General features: G+C 37.7%; 1 pseudogene; it reads left to right on the plus strand.

Moving 5' to 3' along the window:
• The first annotated feature begins 4,991 nt into the window (after window positions 1-4,991).
• Window positions 4,992-6,462, plus strand: LOC143671818 (polyadenylate-binding protein 1 pseudogene; annotated as a pseudogene).
• Window positions 6,463-20,285: the final 13,823 nt, after the last annotated feature.

Here is a 20,285-nt window from a genome sequence, read left to right on the forward strand (position 1 = left end):
ATCCCTAAAATTCATTATTTTCAAAATTTCTTAGGGTCCCTGCATATGCTTGCTTTCTGTGGTTTTGGATTTCTTCTCTTCATTAATCCTGCACATTTTGCTTCTCACCCCCACTCCAACTTATTGGACATTCTGTCTAATCTGTTTTATTTAGAAAATAATCCTGGAACACTCACTCAATAAAATGTTAGGCCCACATTTTATTGCTCTTTGTTGAACAATGTATATATCACAGAAGGTCCTTCTATAACATGTCTCCTTTCCCAGAAGTCTGATAAATACCCTGTTCAGTGACTAAGCATTACAACAGCCCATCAATTTATTATGTAGTGTACAAGCACAGTGGTGAAGTCCACAAGGTTTCTTGGTGGGAACCTCACACTTCTCATTCTGGACCCCACTCCATCCTGTTTTGCTGAATACTGAGATACCTAGATACACAGTGTCTTCAGCCTACCATGGAGGCAAGTGATGGTTTCATTCACACTCAGGTACCAGAGCCTGTGTGGCATTGCTTTTAAACTTGTCTGCAATTTGAACAACTAAGGGAATAAGAAATTTTTCAAAAGACAAAATGCACATTTATAAGTAAAATTTCAGCCAACATTAGATACAGTAATTATTAATGAGGATGCTGTTTCTACACACACACACCCAAAAAGTCACAATACAATGTCACAACACTCTGACAAAATGCTTAAAAGGTGTTCAAAGACCCAAAGATAAAAGGAGACTGCAAGGCCATGACTCTATTAAGACCATGACTTGGTCCACTGTGCCTCCAATATTTATTGAGAAAAGATTTTGTGCACTATGTCCAGAACAGTTTTTAATTATTATTTGTATTATAAAATATAGCATACACATAAAAGAATATGAATATATTTTTAAATAATTAAAATGAACATATATATATATATATATACCACTACCAATCCAAAACAATAGGCCACTTTCAATTTCTTTGAAGTTTTCTATATACTCCTGCCATTAGTTTTCACTCTTTCCCACCAAAGGAAACTCATATCCCAAACTATGTATTCATCATTCCTATGCTTATTCATAATTTTACTCCATATATAGGTATCCTTTAAGTATGTAGTTGATTTTTTCAGGTCTTTGGAGTTATATAAACAGAATAATCCTGTAGTTGTTTTTTTGAGGCTCATTTTACCTCTGGTTCATTCATTTCCTTGTCTGTACAGAATTTCATTGTATGACTACCATAATTTATTCATTTTCCATTGTTTGGACATGATATTACTTCTATGGATTTTTAGCTATAAAAACAGCTTCCATGAACAATCTTATCCATGTTTCCTGTTATACATTTCTATTGGTTTATTCAGAGTATAGAACAGAAGTATAATTGCTGGGTTCTCTGGGTTATATGTTAAGCACAGTTTTATTTTACTAGGTAATGCTAAAGGGTTTTCCATGGTGGTTCTACCAATTTTCACTCCATTTGTAGTATAAACAACTAAATTCAGAAGGGTGTTTTTGGAAAAGGAACACAATCAGTGGTAATTACACTACCCAATAGCCACATTCAACAAGAGTTAATTATATTCTTAATCTCCACTCACCTTGATACCTAAGGCCACACTCTATCTAATGTCATATCTCATGCCTACAAAATCAGGACATATTGCATAATTCAGAAAAAAGCCCTGGTTTAACAGCACATGGAAGGCACAATTTACTTTATGGACTATTCCTGAAAGGGAAGAAGGAAAAAGAAGACTGAAGACCATACTAACACAATCCTCTACACCTACTCTTCCATTGCCCACTTTGGCTTTTATTTGTGTATTTCATTTTCTAAAACTTTTTTTATTGTATAGTATAACATATATACAAAGCAAAGAAATAAAAAAAAGAACAATAGGTGTCAACGCACTCTTCAAAAAGTGGTAACAGGATAGATCTCAGAGTTTGTCGTGGGCCTCCATATGATCTTCTCCTATTTTTCCTTCTGGCTGCTCCAGAATATAGGAGGCTAGCAGGCTTAAATACTTTTTTATCATCACAATTGACTTTTTTCCTTCTTTTTTGTGAACAATAACACATATACAAAAACGCTATAAATTTCAAAGCACAGCACCACAATTAGTTGTACAGTATATTTCAGATTTTAACATGGATTACAATTTCACAATTTTAGGTTTTTACTTCTATTTGCTCTAAAATACTAGAGACTAAAAGAGATATTAATTTAATGATTCAGCATTCATATTCATTGGTTAAATCCTGTCTTCTATGCATAATTCCACCATCATCTTTGATCTTTCCATACCTTTCATTGGGGTTGTTTGGGCTATGACAATTCTAAATGCTTGATATTAGAAGGGTCTGTCACTGATATGGCATAGGGAGATGGAACTATTTGATGTTCTGGAGAGACTGGGCTAGATTTCAGGACTTATCTGGACCAGGGAACCATCTGGAGGTTGTAGGTTTCTGGCAAGTTACTCTAGTGCCTGGGACCCTTGTGGAATCTTATAAATTGCCCTAGATGTTTGCTAAGATTGGCTGGAATGGTCCTGTTTGGGGGTTGAAAAGTTATGACAGGTAGCAAGGTCTACCTGAAGCTTGTATAAGAGCAACCTCCAGAGTAGCCTCTTGACTCTATTTGAACTCATTCTGCCACTAATACTTATTAATTTGACTTCCCCCCCTGCCATTTGGTAAGGATGTAATTGCTGATCCCATGGTGCGAGGTCTGGATTCATCCCTGGAATCCCTCTCCCACGTTGCCAAGTAGACGTTCACCCCTGGATGTCATGTCCCATGTCGGGAGGATGGCAGTGATTTCACTTGCAGAGTTGGGCTTAGAGAGATTGAGGCCACATCTGAGCAACAACAGAGGTCCTCCAGAAGTAACTCTTAGGCATGCCTATAGGTAGTCAAAACTTCTATGCTACCTACATAAGCTTCACAAGAGAAAGCCTCATGATTGAGTGCACGGCCTATTGATTTGGGTGTCCCTAACGTTTGACACAGTATCAGGAAATTCCCTGATGGTAAGGTTAAATAATTCCATAGTCTTTCTCCCCTCCCTTAGGGGATTTTGCCAATATTTCTTGATTATCTGCTTAATATACTGTAGGATGTTTCCAGGCATTACAATAATCTATACAGGATTAAAGGACCTTTTTCTCATTCTGTGCTCTCTGTGTTTCAGTTGTTCAAATGAACTATACAGATAGGTTGAATTAGATTATACACTACAGAAAATTTCAGTTCCAGATCAAATAAACCTTTCTTCCATTGGTCTCAAAGAGTATGAGTGGTTCTAAAATATAGACACTGTCTTTCTTATCCCCATGTTTTGAATTACTTTAACCCCAACCTGTCTGCCTTCGATTGTATCTCTAAATATCAGTTTATATGTATAAAACAGCCTCTCAAAATCCAGAAATAATAATCACCACTCTGTACTTAATGTGTCTGCTCTAAAAGTGTTTTGTATTTCATTTTATCATAAAACATTTGATTATGTAAATTATGATTTATAAAAGCCTTTTTATTTTTAAACACTTTCAAATTACAGAACATTTACAAAAATAATGCAAAACCCACAGAGAGAACTTCCTCATAGCTTTTTCTACTTCCCCATACCCAATTCCATCAATTTTAACATTTTGTCACATTTTCCAAATCATTCTATTTATCCATCTGCTTATATCTCTCTCTATCACGCCATAGATTTATCTATTATCAATTATCAAATATTTTAGAGCAGGTTTTATACATTATGCTCCTTGAACATACAATATTTACATGTACATTACCTAAGAATAAGGATATTCACTTGTGTTAACTACCTTAAGTGCAATAATCAATTTCAAGAAATTTAACATTGTTATAAAGCATCCACTCTATTTTACAATTTTTCCTTGGTCACCATAATGTCCTTTTGCATCTTTTTTCCTCCCTTATGTGATCTTCTTCAGGATCATCTATTTAATCGTTATTGTCTGTTTAGTTGCTTGGGGATGTTTTTGTAATTGAACCTTTCTTTCTCAACCAACCCCCAAGCATACAATTCAATAGAAGTAATCATTTTCACAATGTTGTGGCATTCTAAACACCTTCCATTACCAACATTTTTTTTCATCTCAACAAAAAGAAACCTTACATCCATTATGCATTATCTATCCATTACCCCTGCCCCATGGCCCTGGCAACATATACTCTACTTTCTGTCTCTGTGAACTTACATATTTTCTGATACTTTCTTCATGATTTCAATGGGGTTTAAATTTAACATCCTAAATCTATAGTAATTTCATTTGCTTTGATAGCAACTTAACTTCAATGTATATACAAACTACATTCTTATAATCTTCCATCTGCCTACCTTCATGTAGTTCTTTTAACAAATTACGTGTTTATATATTATGAATCCAAAACCACTGATTCATCTTTTTATTTTATGCATTTGTCTTTTAGAGCCTATAAGAAGTAAAAAGTGGAATTCCACATCAAAAATACAGTAGTACTTCTGCTCAGTTCAAGCTGAGAATGTGGACTGTGTGCTACGAGCTCAGAACACACATTTATTATATAAACAAACAAACAAACAAAACACAGTTTTAACTACCCCCCTCTCCCCGAAATAAATTTGCACAAAAATTCCGCATCCCCCCCTTCCTCCGCTGAAGACGTTAGTATTATTTTTTCCTTCCTCTTTTATGAAAATAACCCGGTGAAGCAGCCAAGACTGACCCTCCCAGCAGAGGCCTACAGCAGCCCCAGGAAGGAACTAAGAGAGTGATCTTTCCAGCTGCCACCAATCCCACGTTCCGCAGCCAGGAACCAGATCCATCCCATTCTGTGGCTATTGCGGAGTTTTCGATTTTGGATGATTTTTGTCCCTTTGCGCTTCCCTCTGCTCCCCTCGCCAGGTCTCTGGCTCTTGGCCCCAGGACTCGCTCTCTTCTCACTGAAATGTCGCTGTCTGTGGCCCTGCGGGCAACCCTGTGGAGATGGACCCCAGCACCTCTAGCTACCTCATGGCCTTGCTTTACTTGGGAGTCCTACACCCTGACGTGATCGAGGTGATGCTATACGGGACAGCCCGGCCAGATCCATGCTTTCCATCCGTGTCTGCAGACATGATCACCTGCTGCTCCTTGGGCTACAGGTATGTGAACTTCCAGCAGTTGCAGACCGCAGAGCGTGGTTTGGACATCATGAGTTTTCTATGTCATAGAGAGCACGCATCATGTGGTCTCAGCGTGATCCAACACTTCCCAAAAGTGAAGTGGCCAACATATTCCTTAAAAATTTGGACATTCCCGGTGCCTGCCCATGTCAAAAAAAAGGACAAATCTGGTGATAATAAAGCACTGTATGGTACATGTTCTGCTTTTGGGATCATCCTTTCATATAGGGTGGCTTGTGATGAAAACAGTTCCAAGGGTTTTGGATCTCTACATTTTGAGACACAGGAAGCAGCTGAAAGAGCAGTTGAAAAAAAAAAATGAATGGGATACTTATAAATGATAGTAGTGTATTTGTTGAACTATTTAAGTCTCGTAAAGAATGAAAAGCCAAACTTGGAGCTAGGGCAAAAGAGTTCACCAATGTGTACATCAAGAATTTTGGAGAAGGCATGGATGATGAATGCCTTAAGGATTTCTTTGGCAAATTTGGACTTACTTTAAATATAAAAGTAATGAAAAATCTAAAGGTTTTGGAATTGTGAGACTCCAAAGGCATGAAAATGCACAGAAAGCTGTGGGTGAGATTAATGGAAAGGAGATGAATGGAAAACAAATTTACATTGTTTGAGTTCAGAAAAAAGTGGAATAATAGAACTTAAACAAATTTGAACAGATGAAGCAAGATAGAATCATCAAATACCAGGATGTTAACCAATATGTGAAAAATCATGATGATGGCATTGATAATGAACATCTCCAGGAAAAAAATTACTGCATTTAGTGCAAAGGTTGTGATGGAGAGTGGTCACAGCAAAAGGTTTTGTTTTATATGTTTCTCCTCCCCAGAAAAAGCTACTAAATCAATTATCGAAATGAAAGGTAAAATTATGGCCACCAAGCCATTGTATATAGCTTTAGCTCAGCAGGGCACCACGCTCACCTAACTAACCAGTATATGCAGAAAATGGCAAGAGTAAGAGTTGTATCCAATCCTGTACTTAACCTCAACCAACCAGCACTGCCTTCAGGTTACTTCATGACGGCTATCCCACAGACTCTGAACTTGCTGCATACTATCCTCCTACCCAAATTGCTCTACGAAGATCAAGTCCTTGCTGGATTCCTCAGAGTGCCAGATCTCATCCATTCCAAAATATGCCTGGTGCTATCTACCCAGCCACTCCTAGGATACCATTTATGTACTATGCAACCAACTTCACAAGTTCCACAAGTCATGTCAACACAGCCTGTTACTAATACATCAGCACAGATAATGCATCCGCATCCTTAGCAATCATATTCACTTGTTAAACCTTACTTTCTCTGTATAACTCCACCATCACCTTTGATCTTGCTAGTTCATGTTTTAGGGATACTTGGGCTATGGGCATTCAAAATTTTTCATGTTGGAAGGGGAAGTCAGTAATACGGGGTAGGGAGATGGAACAAGTGGATGTTCTGGAGAGGCTGCTCCCTCTGTGTTTCAGGATTTATGTGGTTCAGGGACCCATCTGGAGGTTGCAGGTTTCTGGAAAGTTACCCTAGTGCATGGAAACATCATAGAAACTTATGTATTGCCCTAGGTGTTCTTTAGGATTGGCTGGAATGGTTTTGGTTGGGGCTTGGCAAGTTATGATAGGTAGCAATGTCTAACTGAAGCTTGCATTAAGGCTGACACCAGAGTAGACTCTCAACTGCTTTTTAATTCTCTCAGCCACTGATATCTTATTAATTACACTTTTTCCCCTTTTTTGGTCAGGATGGAATTGTTGATCCCATGGTGCCAGGGCCAGAATCATCCCTGGGGGAAATCATCTCCCACACCATCAGGAAGAATTTCACCCCTGGATGTCATGTCCCCTTAGGAGGGAGGGCAATGATTTCACTTATAGACTTGGGTTAAGAGACAGTGAGGCCACATCTGAGCAACAGAAGAGCTCCTCCAGAGGTAACATTTATGCATACCTACATAAGCTTCACAAGAGTAAACCTCAAGATCAAGGACTTGGCCTATTGATTTGGGTGTCCCTAATATTTGACACCGTCTCCGGAGTTTCCCTGATGTTAAGGTTTAACAGTCCCATGTTTTTTTTCCTTCCATCCCTCAAGGGACTTTACCAATAATTTTTGCTTAGCTCCTTAATATAGTGTAGGTTTTATACAGGCATTATATTAAGCTATATAAGACTAAAAGTCCTCATTCATATTCTGGTCTCCCTATGTTTCAGTTGTTCAAATAAGCTATCCGGACAGGTTGAGTTAGATTATGTGTTACAGAAAGTTTAGGTTCCGGACAAAATAAACCTTCCTGCCTTTGGTCTTAAAGAGTAGATGCGGTTCTAAAACATAGACAGTGTCTTCCATATCCTTGTGTTCTCAGTTACCTTAATCCTAACTTGATCGGCTTCAACCTTATCTCTAAATGCTAGGTTATAGATATATAAAACATCCTCTCAAAATCCAAAAATAGTAATTGCCACTCTGACTCAATATGTCTGCCATAAGAGCTTACAATCTAGGCCCCTGTTTTCTTATAGGCATTTTCTAAAAGAAAGCATACAATAAGTGTTCTTTTGTTTCTGGCTTATTTTGCCTCACCAGATGTCCTACAGTTTCATTCACATCATTGCATTCCTCATGACTTCATTCATTCTTGTAGCAGCACAATATTCAATCATATGTATACACCATCATTCACCAATCTACTTCTCAGTCTGTGCATCCTTCAGTCACCTGCATTCATTAGGTATCATGTATAAAGCCTGGAGTCCACAGTTCATCAACAATCTCAATTTTAGATAATTTCCTTATTCCCAAGAGAAAGATAGCCAATAAAAACACCCTAACCAAATAGGAAATCTATACCTTCACTTAACTTTTGTCCCTTGCCCCCCTATTTACCCTGCTAATGCTGTGGTACTGCTGATGTTTTCCTGTTAAACATAGCACATAGCATGCAATAACAGTTTTCTCCCTGTACCCTGGACTTAAACACTCTTTTTACATGAATCATACCTTTGAAGTAGTTCTTGCAAGAATGTGTTTATATTTCTAGTGCTAGTCAGTGGGATGCATGTGTCTATAAAACCCCTTTTGAACATGTTCACCTTCAATATGGTAATATTATTTACAGACCCACTAGAGAGCTGCCTATACTTCTATCTATTCCCTCGCATTTGAGTTCAACCTCACTAGTTAACTGTTTACCTATATTTAGCTTCTATGTAACTCTAAGTCCCATATATTCTGTATTATAAGCCTCTGATTTTAACTTTACCATGGTCACAAAAGTGGAGTCATACAGTATCTATTCTTTTGTGTCCTCAAAGCTCATACATCTTGTCATGTACTTCAGGATGTCATTTCATCTTACTGCTGCATAATATTCCATCATATGTATATACCACATTTTATTAATCCACTCATCTGTTGATGGACATTTGGATTCTTTCCATCTATTGGCGATTGTAAATAATGCTGCTATGAACATCGGTGTGCAAATGTCTGTCTGTATCATACCTTTCAGCTCTACTGCGTATATGCCAAGTAGTGCTACTGCTGGCAATAGGGCAATTCGATCTTTAGTTTCTGAAGGAACCACCAAACTGTCTTCCATAGTGACTGTACCATAATAAATTCCCACCAGCAGTGCATAAGTATCCCAAATTCTCCACATCGTCTCCAAAATATATAGCTTCCTGTTTTTTAATAGCAGCCATTCTTATAGGTGTGAAGTGGTATCTCATTGTAGACTTGATCTACATTTCCCTTATAGCTAATAAAAATGAGCATCTCCATGTGCTTTTGAACTGTCTGTATTTGCTCTTCACAAAAATGCCTATTCATACCTTTAGCCCATTTTATAATTGGGTTGTTTGTTCTTTTGATGTTGTATTGTATTTCTTCATGTATACAAATATATCAAAACTTTGTCCGATGTGTGATTTCCAAACATTTTCCCCATTAAAATGGCTGCTTCTTCACCTTTTTTGAGTGAAGACTTTTGAGGTGCAGAAACATTTAGTTTTGAGGAGTTCCCATTTGTCTACTTTTTTGTTTCTTGTGCTTTGGGTATAAAGTTTAGGAAGCTACCTCCTATTACTAGGTCTTGAAGATGTTTCCCAACATTTTCATCTAGAAGCTTTATTGCTTGAGTACTTATATTAAGTGTTTGATCCACTTTGAGTTAATTTTTTATAGAGTGTAAGGTAACAATCATATTTCATTCTTTTGGCTATTGATATCCAGTTCTCCCATGCCCATTTATTGAAAAGACTATCTTGTTCCAGTTTATTCTGTTTAAGGGCCTTATCAAAAATCAATTGACCATGGATTTGGTGGTATGTTTCTGTACTCATAATTTGATTCCATTGTTCAATTCTTCTATCTTTATGCCAGTACCATGCTGTTTTGACCACTGTGACTTCATTCTTCCTTTTTACAATGCTGTTTTAGTTTGCTAGGAATGTGATATACCAGAAATGGAACATCTTTTAAAAAGGGGAATTTAATAAGTTGCTAGTTTACAGTTCAAAGGCTGTGAAATTGTCCAAATTAAAACAAGTGTATAGAAATGTCCAATCTAGGGCATCCAGGGAAGATATCTTGGTTCAAGAAACCCAATGATGTTCAGCATTTCTCTCTGGGCTGGAAGGGCACATGGGGAAGACTGCTAGCTTTCTCTTCTGGCTTCTTGTTTCATGAAGCTCCCCAGGAGGCATTTTCCTTCTTCATCTCCAAAAGTCACTGGCTGGTGGGCTCTCCTTCATGGTTCTACAGAGTTTTGAGGCTTTTTCCAAAATACTTCTTTTATTGGATTCCAGTAAACTGATTAAGACCCATGTAGAATGGAGGGAAACATGTCTCCAGCTAATCAAGTTTAATAACCACAATTGATTGAGTCACATCTCCGTGAAGATAGCTTAATCAAGTTTCCAACCTAAAATACTAAATAAGGATGAGAAGAAACCATTGCTCCCGCAAGATTAATTAGGATTAAAACATGACTTTTCTCGTGTACATATAAATCCTTTCAAACTGGCACATTCCACCCTCTGGACTCTAGAAAGGACATGTTTTCCCCATGTACAAAATACGTTCATTCCGTAACAATACCAGAGAACTTAAATCATTTCAGTAACATTACAAATACAGTACAAGGTTTAACCAGTACAAAGTTTCATTAAAGTTAGTTACAGGCATGGTCTGTTCTAAGGCAAAATTTTCTCCACTGGCTCTGGATGTGTAAAACTCAGAACAAGTTATTTGCTGCCAACATGCAAAGGAGGAAAAGTCATAGGATACATATACCCATTTCTATAGGAAGGAATTGGAAGGAACACAAGGGTCATGAGACCCAAGCAGTCCAAAACCGGCAGGGCAAAGTCCATAAGTCCATTAGATTTCAAAGTCTGTGAGTCATTTATCTTCGGGACTTTAGAAAGTGGTTGTCCCTCCCTTTCCAAGTGCCTATGCAGCAGCCTGCCTCTCTCTGAATGCAACCTTGGGGGATATTGGGGAGACCACCTTTTTTTTGGATCCACTCTCTCCAAATATAGGGACTCTACCCTGGCTCTCTGCCATCTCCAGAGCACAGGCTCAACACCACCATGTGGTGGCAACCAGGCTCTGCACAAACCCCAAGGAATGTGCTCCATCTTCTCCAAATCCTGAGGTGGCATGGCTTTTCCACTGCAATGAGGTGGAAGACCTATCCTCTGTCTTTGAGGAAAACTCATCCTCTAAGGAGTTTGGGTTGGTCTGCTCTCCTGGCTGGAAGCTACTTGACTTCAGACCCCAGCCTCCATGGTTTTGCCTCTGAAGTTATTTTTCCTCCAGCGTATCCCTTCTTTGTCCCTCTCAGTCCCTACTGGCAGTGGTTCACTTTATACAGATCCCACAACACTCTCATTGGCTTACTATGCAGTAACCTTGGATCATATCCATCAGACATAAGGAGTTTCAAGAAATCCTTCCTGGAAAACTCCATGTCCAATCCTGGCTTTCTCTGAAATGGCTGACTGGTTCCACATTTGGCTAAATCCTCACATGAACACTATTCTCTGGGGTCTTCCTTTCTGGAAGTCCAGAATTTTCCAGAACACCAATTTCCAGTTTCTTTGTAACCAGGAGTTCAGTTCTCAGCTTTTCTCTTTCCTGTTGCATTTCATCATAAGTTGTGAGGAGAAACCAGGCTGCACTTTCCACATTTAATTTGGAAATCTCTTCTACTACATATCCAAGTTCATGGTGCTTAAAATCTGTCTTCCAGACAAAGCCACTAATCAATTTTGCCAGGTTGTCTGCTATTTTAAAACAAATATTGCCTTCCTTCCAGTTTACAATAACATGCCTCATTTCTGTCTAAGACTTTGTCAGAAGTATCTTTAGATTCCACATTTCTACCAAGAGTCTTTTCAAATCATTCTTGGCCTTCTCTATCAAGCTCCTCATAACTCCTCCAAAATCTTCCCATTATCCATTTAAAAAGCCCAGCATGCTTGATATTTGTAAATGGCAGCAGCAACCCATTCTCCAGTACCAAGTTCTGTTCTAGTTTACAAGCTCCTGGAATGTGATATATGAGAAAGAGAATGGCTTTTAAAAGGGGGAATTTTACAAGTTGCTATTTTACAGATCTAAGGCTGTGAAATTGTCCAAAAGAAAAGAAGTATATAGAAATGTCCAATCTGAGTCATCCAGGTAAATGTACCTTGGTTCAAGATGTCCGATGATGTTCAGAATTTCTCTCTCAGCTGGAAGGGCACCTGGCAAAATCTGCTAGCTTTCTCTTCTGGCTTCTTGTTTCATGAAGCTCCCCAGGAGGACTTTTTCTTCTCATCTTCAAAAGTTGCTGCCTGGTGGTCTCTGCTTCATGGTTTGGCAGCATTCTGAAGATTTCTCCAAAACACGTCTTCTTTTATAGGATTCCAGTAAACTAATTAAGACCCATGTAGAATAGATGGAAACACGTCTCCATCTGATCAAGTTTAATACAAAAATTGATTGAGTCACATCTCCGTGGAGATAACCTAATCAAACTTAATCAAGTTTCCAACCTAAAGTACTGAATAGGTATTATAAAAAAAAATGTTGCTCCCTCAGGATTGATTAGGATTAAAATATGGCTTTTATAGGGTACATAAATCCTTTCAAACTGGCATAGATTCTTTTAGCTATTTGGGGTCTCTTTACTTACCAGATGAATTTGGTAACTAGCTTTTCCAAGTCTTCAAAATAGGTCTTTCAAATTTTGATTGGTATTGCATTGAATCTGTAGATTAATTTGGGTAGACTTGACATCTTAGCTGTCTTTAACCTTCCTGTTCATGAGCAGGAAATGTCTTTCTATTAATTTAGATCTTTTAAAATTTCTTTTAGCATTATGTCATTTTCTGTGTACAATTCCGTTACATCCCTAGTTAAGTATATTCCTAAGTACTTGAATCATTTAGTTTGTATTTTGAATGGAATTTTTTCCTTAACTGACTCTTCAGTTATGTCATTGCTTGTCTGCAGAAATGTTACTGATTTTTGTACTTTAATTTATATCCTGCCAACTTGCTGAATTTTTTTATTAACTCAAGTAAATTTATTGTAGATTTCTCAGGATTTTCCAAGTATAATATAATGTCATCTGAAAATAATGAAAGTTTTACTTCTTCCTTTCCAATTTGGATACCTTTCATTTCTTTGTCCTTCCTGACTCCTTTAGCTACTATTTCAGGCACAATGTTGAATAATAGTGGTGATAGTGGGCATCATTGTCTCATTCCTGATCTTAGGAGGTAAGTTTTCAGTCTCTTTCCATTGAGTACAATGCTGTCAGTTTTTCATATGTGCCCTTTATCATATTGAGGAAGTTACCTTTGATTCCTACCTTTTGAAGTGATTTATCAGAAAAAGATGTTGAATTTTGTTGAATGCTTTTTCAGCGTCTATCAAGATGATCATGGAATTTTCCCCTTTTGATTTGTAAATGTGATATACTACATTAATTGAGTTTCTTGTATTGAACCATCCTTGCATTCCTAGCATAAACCTCAATTGGTCGTGATGTATAATTCTTTTAATGTATTGTTGGATTCAATTTGATAGTATTTTGTTGAGAATCTTTACAACTATATTCAGTATGGAGATTGGCTGGTAGTTTTCCTTTCTTATGAGCATCATTACCCAGATTTGGTATTAAAATTATGTTAGCTTCATAAAATATGTTTGGTAGTGTTCTTTTTTTCCTCAATTTTTTGGAAAAGTTTGAGCAAGATTAGTGTTATTTCTTTTTGGAATGTTTGATAAAATTCTCCTGTGAAGCCATCTAATCTTGGGCTTTTCTTTGTAGGAAGATTTTTATGAATGATTGAATCTCTTTACTTGTGATTGGCTTGTTGAAATCTTCTGTTTCTACCTGAGTCAGAGTAAATTGTTTGTTTCCAGGAATTTGTCCATTTCATCTAAGCTATCTAGTTTGTTGGCATAGGCCTTCATAGTATCCTCTTATGATTTTCTTTATTCCTTCAAGGTCTGTGGTAAGGCAACTTTTTCATTTCTGATTTTGTTTATTCACATACTCTCTTTTTTTCTGTCTTGCTAGTGGCCCATCAATTTTATTGATTTTCTCAAAGAACCAACTTTTGGTTTTATTGATTCTTTCTATTTTTCTTTTGTTCTCTCACTCATTTATCTCTGCTTTAATCTTGTTAGTCCTCTTCTCCATTTGCATTGAGGTTAGTTTGCTGTTCTTTCTCAAGTTCCCCCAGGTGAGCACTTAGGTCCTCGATTTTTGCCCTTTCTTGTTTTTTGTTTAGTATAGTCATTTTGGACAATAAATTTCCCTCTCAGCACAGCCTCTTCTTCATCCCTTAAATTCTGATATGTTGTATTCTCATTTTCATTTGTCTACTGATAGCTACTGATTTCCCTGCCAAATTCATCTTTGACCCACTGGTTGCTTAACAGTGTGTTATTTAATTCCCATATATTTGCGAATGTTCTCATTCTTTGGTGATTATTGAGATCCAACTTCAATACATTGTGATCAGAGAAAGTGCTTTGTGTAATTTCAATGTTCTTAAATCTGTAAAGACCTGTTTTGTGTCTCAGCATATGATTTATCCTGGAGAATGTTCCATGAGCACTAGAGAGGAATATATATCCTGGTGTTTGGGGGTGTAATGACCTATATATGTCTGTTAGGTCTAATTCATTTATCAAGTTGTTTAACTTATTATTTCCTTGTTGATCTTCTCTCTGGTTGTTCTGTCTATAGAGGAGAGTGATGCATTGAAGTCTCCTATTATTATTGTTGAAACATCTATTGCTCGCTTCAATTTTGCAAATGGCTGCCTCATGTACTTCGAAGCTCCTTGATTAGGAGCATAAATATGCATGATTGTTTTTTCTTCTCAGTAAATTGTCCTTTTTATTAATATTTAGTGTCTTTCTTTGTCTCTTATGATGTCTTTACATTTAAAGTCTATTTTGTCCGATATTAGTAAAGTTACTCCTGCTTCCTTTTGGTTACAACTTGGATAGAACTCATTTTCCAACCTTTCACTTTCAATCTGTTTGTATCCTTCTAAGATGAGTCTCTTGTAAGATGTGTATAGCTGGATTCTATTTCTTAATCCATTCTGCCAATCTGTCTTTTAATTGATAAGTTTAGTCTATTAACATTCAAAGTTATTACTGAAAAGGCATTTCTTGACTCCAGTATTTTATCGTTTGCAATTTATTCATCAGACTTATGTATTTTTTTCTCTCTTTCTCTTTTTATCCTTTAAGTTAACCTTACTGATACGCTTCAACTCTGTGACCTTCTCCAGACCTCCCTCTCTTGTCTTTTTTTTTTTCAGCTAGCAGGCCTCTGTTTAGTATTTCTTATAGGACCAGTCTCTTGTTGACAGTTTTTTTCAGGATTTGTTTATCTGTAAAAATTTTAATCTCTCCAAAAGTTTTTTTTTTTCTTTTTTTCTTCTCTCTCCCTCAGTTTTAAAGGACAACTTGCCTGGGTGCAGAATTCTTGCCTGGAAGTCTTTCTCTTTCAGGATCTTAAATATATCATACTCCTGCCTTCTCACTTCATGGCACCAGTTGAGTAGTCTGATCTCAGTTTTACATGGTTTCCCTTGCATATAGTAGAATATTTTTCTCTTGATGCTTTCAGGATTTTCTGCTCCTCTTCAACATTTGACAGACTGATTAGCATGTGTCTTGGGGAAAGAGTATATGGATTTATTCTGCTTGGAGTTCTTTAGGACTCTTTGACTTGTATATTTATATCCTTTATAAGGGTTGGGAAGATTTCCCCATTATATCCTCAACTACTCTTCCTGGCCATTTACTCTTCTTCTTTCCTTCTGGGACACCCATGATTCTTATATTTTTGTGTGTTTTTTGGTCCATCATTTCCCTGAGAGCCAATTCAAATTTTTCCATGTTTTTTTTTGCCATTTGCTGTTTTGAGTGTTTAAAATCAGTTGTCCTGTCCTCTGGCTCAACTGTTGTGTGTCTTTAGTATGTTTTTAATTTGGTCTACAACATCTTTAACCTTGGTGATATCTGCTATTTTTCTATTTATTCTTTAAAATTCCTCTTTATGCTCTTCTAGTGTCTTCTTGCTCTCTTTTATGTCATTAGCCATCCCATTTGTTTTATTTAGTAGAGTTATATGAATATCTTTTACTAGTTGGGCTATAAGTGTCTGCATTGTAATATGCTTAGTGATCTTCAGTTGCTTTCACAGCATTTAAATATCTTGATTTGTTTACTTTGGAATTTGATATCCTTCAGTAGTATAAAGCCTCGTATTTTCAGAATAGATGTGGATCAGGATGCAGAGGCACCACAGTGCAGTGTTGCATTGCAGTGCAAGTTTAGGTGCAGGTTGGGGGTGCTATGCTGATGCTTATGATTATTGGCACCCAGTGGCAAGGGAGGGTGTGACGGTGCAGGTACACATATCTGGGGATTAGCACCCTGGCATGTGCTGGTTCAGGGTGTGGGGACTTTTGTGCACATGTGCAGAGTTAAGGCAGTGGGTAGGCATTATGCCTGCATGGTGTGGGGGCAGATGTGGCTAGGTTGTGTATGTCAGTGTTTTCCCAGCACTGGGGGGTTTTACTGGGGGCTGTGAGAATGCACAGATCTGGGAGTGTCACAAACTGATGTACCTGTGTGCGGAGCTGGGGGGTGTCAGGGTGGGTCTATGGGCTTGTGTGGGCTAGGGGCAGATGTAGCCTGGTTATGGAGGTAAATGCCCACAACCCTCATGTGCTGGTGAAAGCCTGCTAGAGGCAGGACTGGGAGTTGGGGCTCAGGAGTGGTGGAGTGAAACTATGTTTGTGCAGGAGCAGTGCATTGAGCTGTGGATTGTGGAGTGGATATGTGCAAGGAGTGGTAGGGTGGGGGATCTTGGAGCATGAGAGTGGGTGGGTGATGGGGTTCAGGTGGGTGGTGTGGGGGTGAGTTGTGGGTCACAGGGCTGAGTTTTGAGGGTAGCACATTAAAGGAAGATGGTTTGGCTTACTTCCTAGTCCCCATCTCCCTGTCCATGCACTCCTGAGGGCTCCAGCTTTCTGCATTAGGCTGTTTGCACCAGCTGAATGGTCTCCATTTCCCTGTTTTCTCAGTTCCTCAGCTTTTGCAACCAGGGCTGCCCTATGTGGTGCAGAAGATTCTCCCAGGTCATTTACACCTTGGAATCACCATCTCAGTCGCCCTCCCATCCCTCCTCTAGCTGTCCCTTGGTGAATAGTTTAACTTGATCTATCCTATTCTGCCATCTTCCCAGAACTTCTCTCTCATTTTTGAAAGAGATTTTAGGGTTATAGAATTTTTGAGTTGCAATTTTTGGTTCACAGTGCTTAAAATATGTCATTCCACTTGGTTTTTTATGCATAGGTTCCAATGAGAAGACAGAAATTAATTTCATTGAGGCTCCCTTGCATTTGATACATTGATTCTCTTTTGGGACTTTCAGAATTATTTTCATCTTTGGCTTTTGACAGTTTGATTATAATATGGCATGGTATGAATATATGTGGATTTATTCCCTTATGTGTTCCTTGAGTGTTTTGGATATGTATATTCCTGTCTTTTGTTAAATTTGGAATAATTTGAGCTGTTATTTCTTTACAAATTCTCTCTTTCCCTTTCTTTACTTTCCTTCTGGGACTCCAGAGTGTTTACAGTGCTATGCTTGGTGGTGTCCCACATGTTCCTCAAGCTATGTGTGTGTTTCTTAATTCTTTCTGCTACTCACACTGGATCATTTTGATTACCTTGTCATCAAGATATCTGATTCTGCCTTCTGTCAGCTCGAATTAGCTGTTGAACTCCAAGAATTTTTTTTTTTAATTTCTGTTGCTGTGGTCTTCAGCTTTATTTTGCTCTTTTTCATAATTTCCACATCTTTCTATCAATATTCTTTGTTTCCATCGTCATGATGATTCCTTAGTTCTTTGTCCATGTATTCTTTTAGCTCCTTGAGCATATATGTCTATTTTTAAACAGCTTATTCACACACCATACAATCCAAACTGCATGAACAATCAATGACCCTTGGTATATCACGTAGTTATACCTTCACCACCACAGTAAATATGAGAAATTCTTTATTTTGGAAATAATTTCATACCCCTTATATCTCCCTATTATTAACATTTGGCTTTGGTATAGGCCCTTTCTTACAATTAACGAAAGAATGTTAAAATATTACTGTTAACTATATACCTTAGTTTGAATTAACTGCATTTTTCTCACAAAATACACTATTATTTATACCTTGTAATATTGATATACAAGGTTTGTTCTAGTTCACCTAGGAACTTTCTTGTTTTGTGCAGTTAACCACCATCACTGTCCTCACTAGGTTTTGCTAAGTTACACTGTCCCATTTTTTCCTCCACCTTTCCTTCTCATGGCATACATGACCATAGCCTTCCTCTTTCAACCATACTCACATTCAGCTTTGCTACTTAAATTTACAGTATTGTACTACCATCAGACAACAATGTGTTATCCATTTCTGAACCTTTACAATCAACCTTGTTGAGCATTCTGTACTTAAGCATCAATTGCCTAATCTCTACTTTCTTTATATATCCTGGTAAGGTATAGTTTCAAGTTTAACTTCTAGAGAGGGTTCATTATAGTTAGTTCATAGCAGTGAGACTATGTAGTACTTGTCATTTTTTTCTGGCTTGTTTCACTCAATGTAATGTCCTAAAGGTTCATCCACACTGTTGCATGCATCACAGTTTGTTTATGCACTAATCAGTTGATGGGTATTTGGGCTGGTTCCATCTATTAGCAATCATGAATAATGCTACTATAAACATCAGTGTGAAAATGTCTGTTTGTGCCCCTGCTTTCAGTTGTTTTTAATATATACCTAGTAGTGAGATTACCAGATCATATGGCAATTATATTTTCTGAGGAACTTCTAAATTACCTTCCAAAGTGGCTGAACCATTCTACATTCCCACCAACAGTGAATGAGTGTACTTATTTCTCCACATCCTCTACAGCACTTGCAGTTTCTGTTTTTTTGGTAATGGCCATTCTAATCGGTGTGAAATGGTATCTCATTGTGGTTTTGATTAACATTTACCTAATAGCTAGTGAAGTTCAGCATCTTTTCATATGCCTTTTATCTATTTGCATTTCCTCTTTGGAAAAGTGTCTATGTATGTCTTCTGCTCATTTTTCTTTTCTTTTTTTTTTTTTTTTGAGTGGCACGCACTGGGAATTGGACCTGGGTTTCCAGCATTGTCTTCTGCCCAGTTTTAAATTGCATTGTTTGTCTTCTTGTTTTTGAGTTGTAGGATTTCTTTACATATTCTAGATGCTTAACCCTTTTCAAATATGTGGTTTCTGTATATTTTCTCCCATTGAGTAGTCTACCTTTTCACTTTATTAACAAAATTCTTTGATGCACAAAAGAATTCAGTTTTTAGAATAACACATATTTTCAATTTATTCTTTCATTGCTTGTGCTACTTTTTTATTTTATTGACAAAATTCTTTGGTGCAAAAAAGAATTCAGTTTTGAGAATAACCCATTTTTTTCTATTTACTCTTTCATTGGTTGTGCTTTGGGCGTAAGGTCTAGGTAACCCCCTCCTACCACACAAGTTAAGATATTCCCTTGCATTTTCTTCTAATAGCTTTGTGGTCTTAGCTCCAATGTTTGGGTCTTTGATCCATTTTGAGATAATTTTTGTATAAAGTGTGAGATAGGGTCTTTCTTTTTATTTATTTATTTTTGGATATGGATATCGAGCTCTCCCAGCACCATTTCTTGAAGAGGCTGTTCTGGCCCAGTTGAGCGGCAAGTCCATCTTTTAAGTCTTTGTCTGGTATGTACCAAGTGTGGGCTTCCTAATTGATGGTTTCTAATGTTTAATCTCCATTGCCTGGACCATTTCTTCCTCTTCTTTTTATGCTTTATAATATTTTGTTGAAACCTGGGCATTTTGATATTTAAATGTTGTGGTAGTTAGATTCAGTTGTCAACTTGGCCAGGTGAAGGCACCTAGTTTTGTTGCTGCAGACCTGAGCCAATGGTACGTGAACCTCATCTGTTGCTAATTACATCTTCAGTTGGCTAGGCGGCCTGCCTGCTGCAATGAATGACATTTGACTTAATTGACTGGTGCTTAAATGAGAGAGCTCAATGTAGCACAGCCCAAGCAGCTCAGCATACCTCATCTCAGCACTCGCAGCTCAACCCAGGCCTTTGGCGATGCAGGAAGGAATCACCCTGGGGAAAGTTGTTGGAACCCAGAGGCCTGGAGAGAAGGCCATAGAGATTACCCTGAGCCTTCCCATATAAGAAAGAACCTCAGAGGAAAGTTAGCTGCCTTTCCTCTGAAGAACTAATGAAATAAATCCCCTTTTATTAAAAGCCAATCCGTCTCTGATGTGTTGCATTCCAGCAGCTAGCAAACGAGAACAAATGTGTTGTTGCTGGAATTTAGAGTCTAAGGCATCTGTTCCTTAAGTTTATATCCAGCTAGAGTTATGACACAGCTTTTCTTGAATCCCAGGAAATGAGAGAAACAAAGTAAGGAAAAAAGAAAACACCATTTCCAGTCTTTGCAGAGTGACATG

The sequence above is a fragment of the Tamandua tetradactyla genome, chromosome X (genome assembly GCF_023851605.1).
Source record: "Tamandua tetradactyla isolate mTamTet1 chromosome X, mTamTet1.pri, whole genome shotgun sequence".
Classification (NCBI taxonomy): domain Eukaryota; kingdom Metazoa; phylum Chordata; class Mammalia; order Pilosa; family Myrmecophagidae; genus Tamandua; species Tamandua tetradactyla.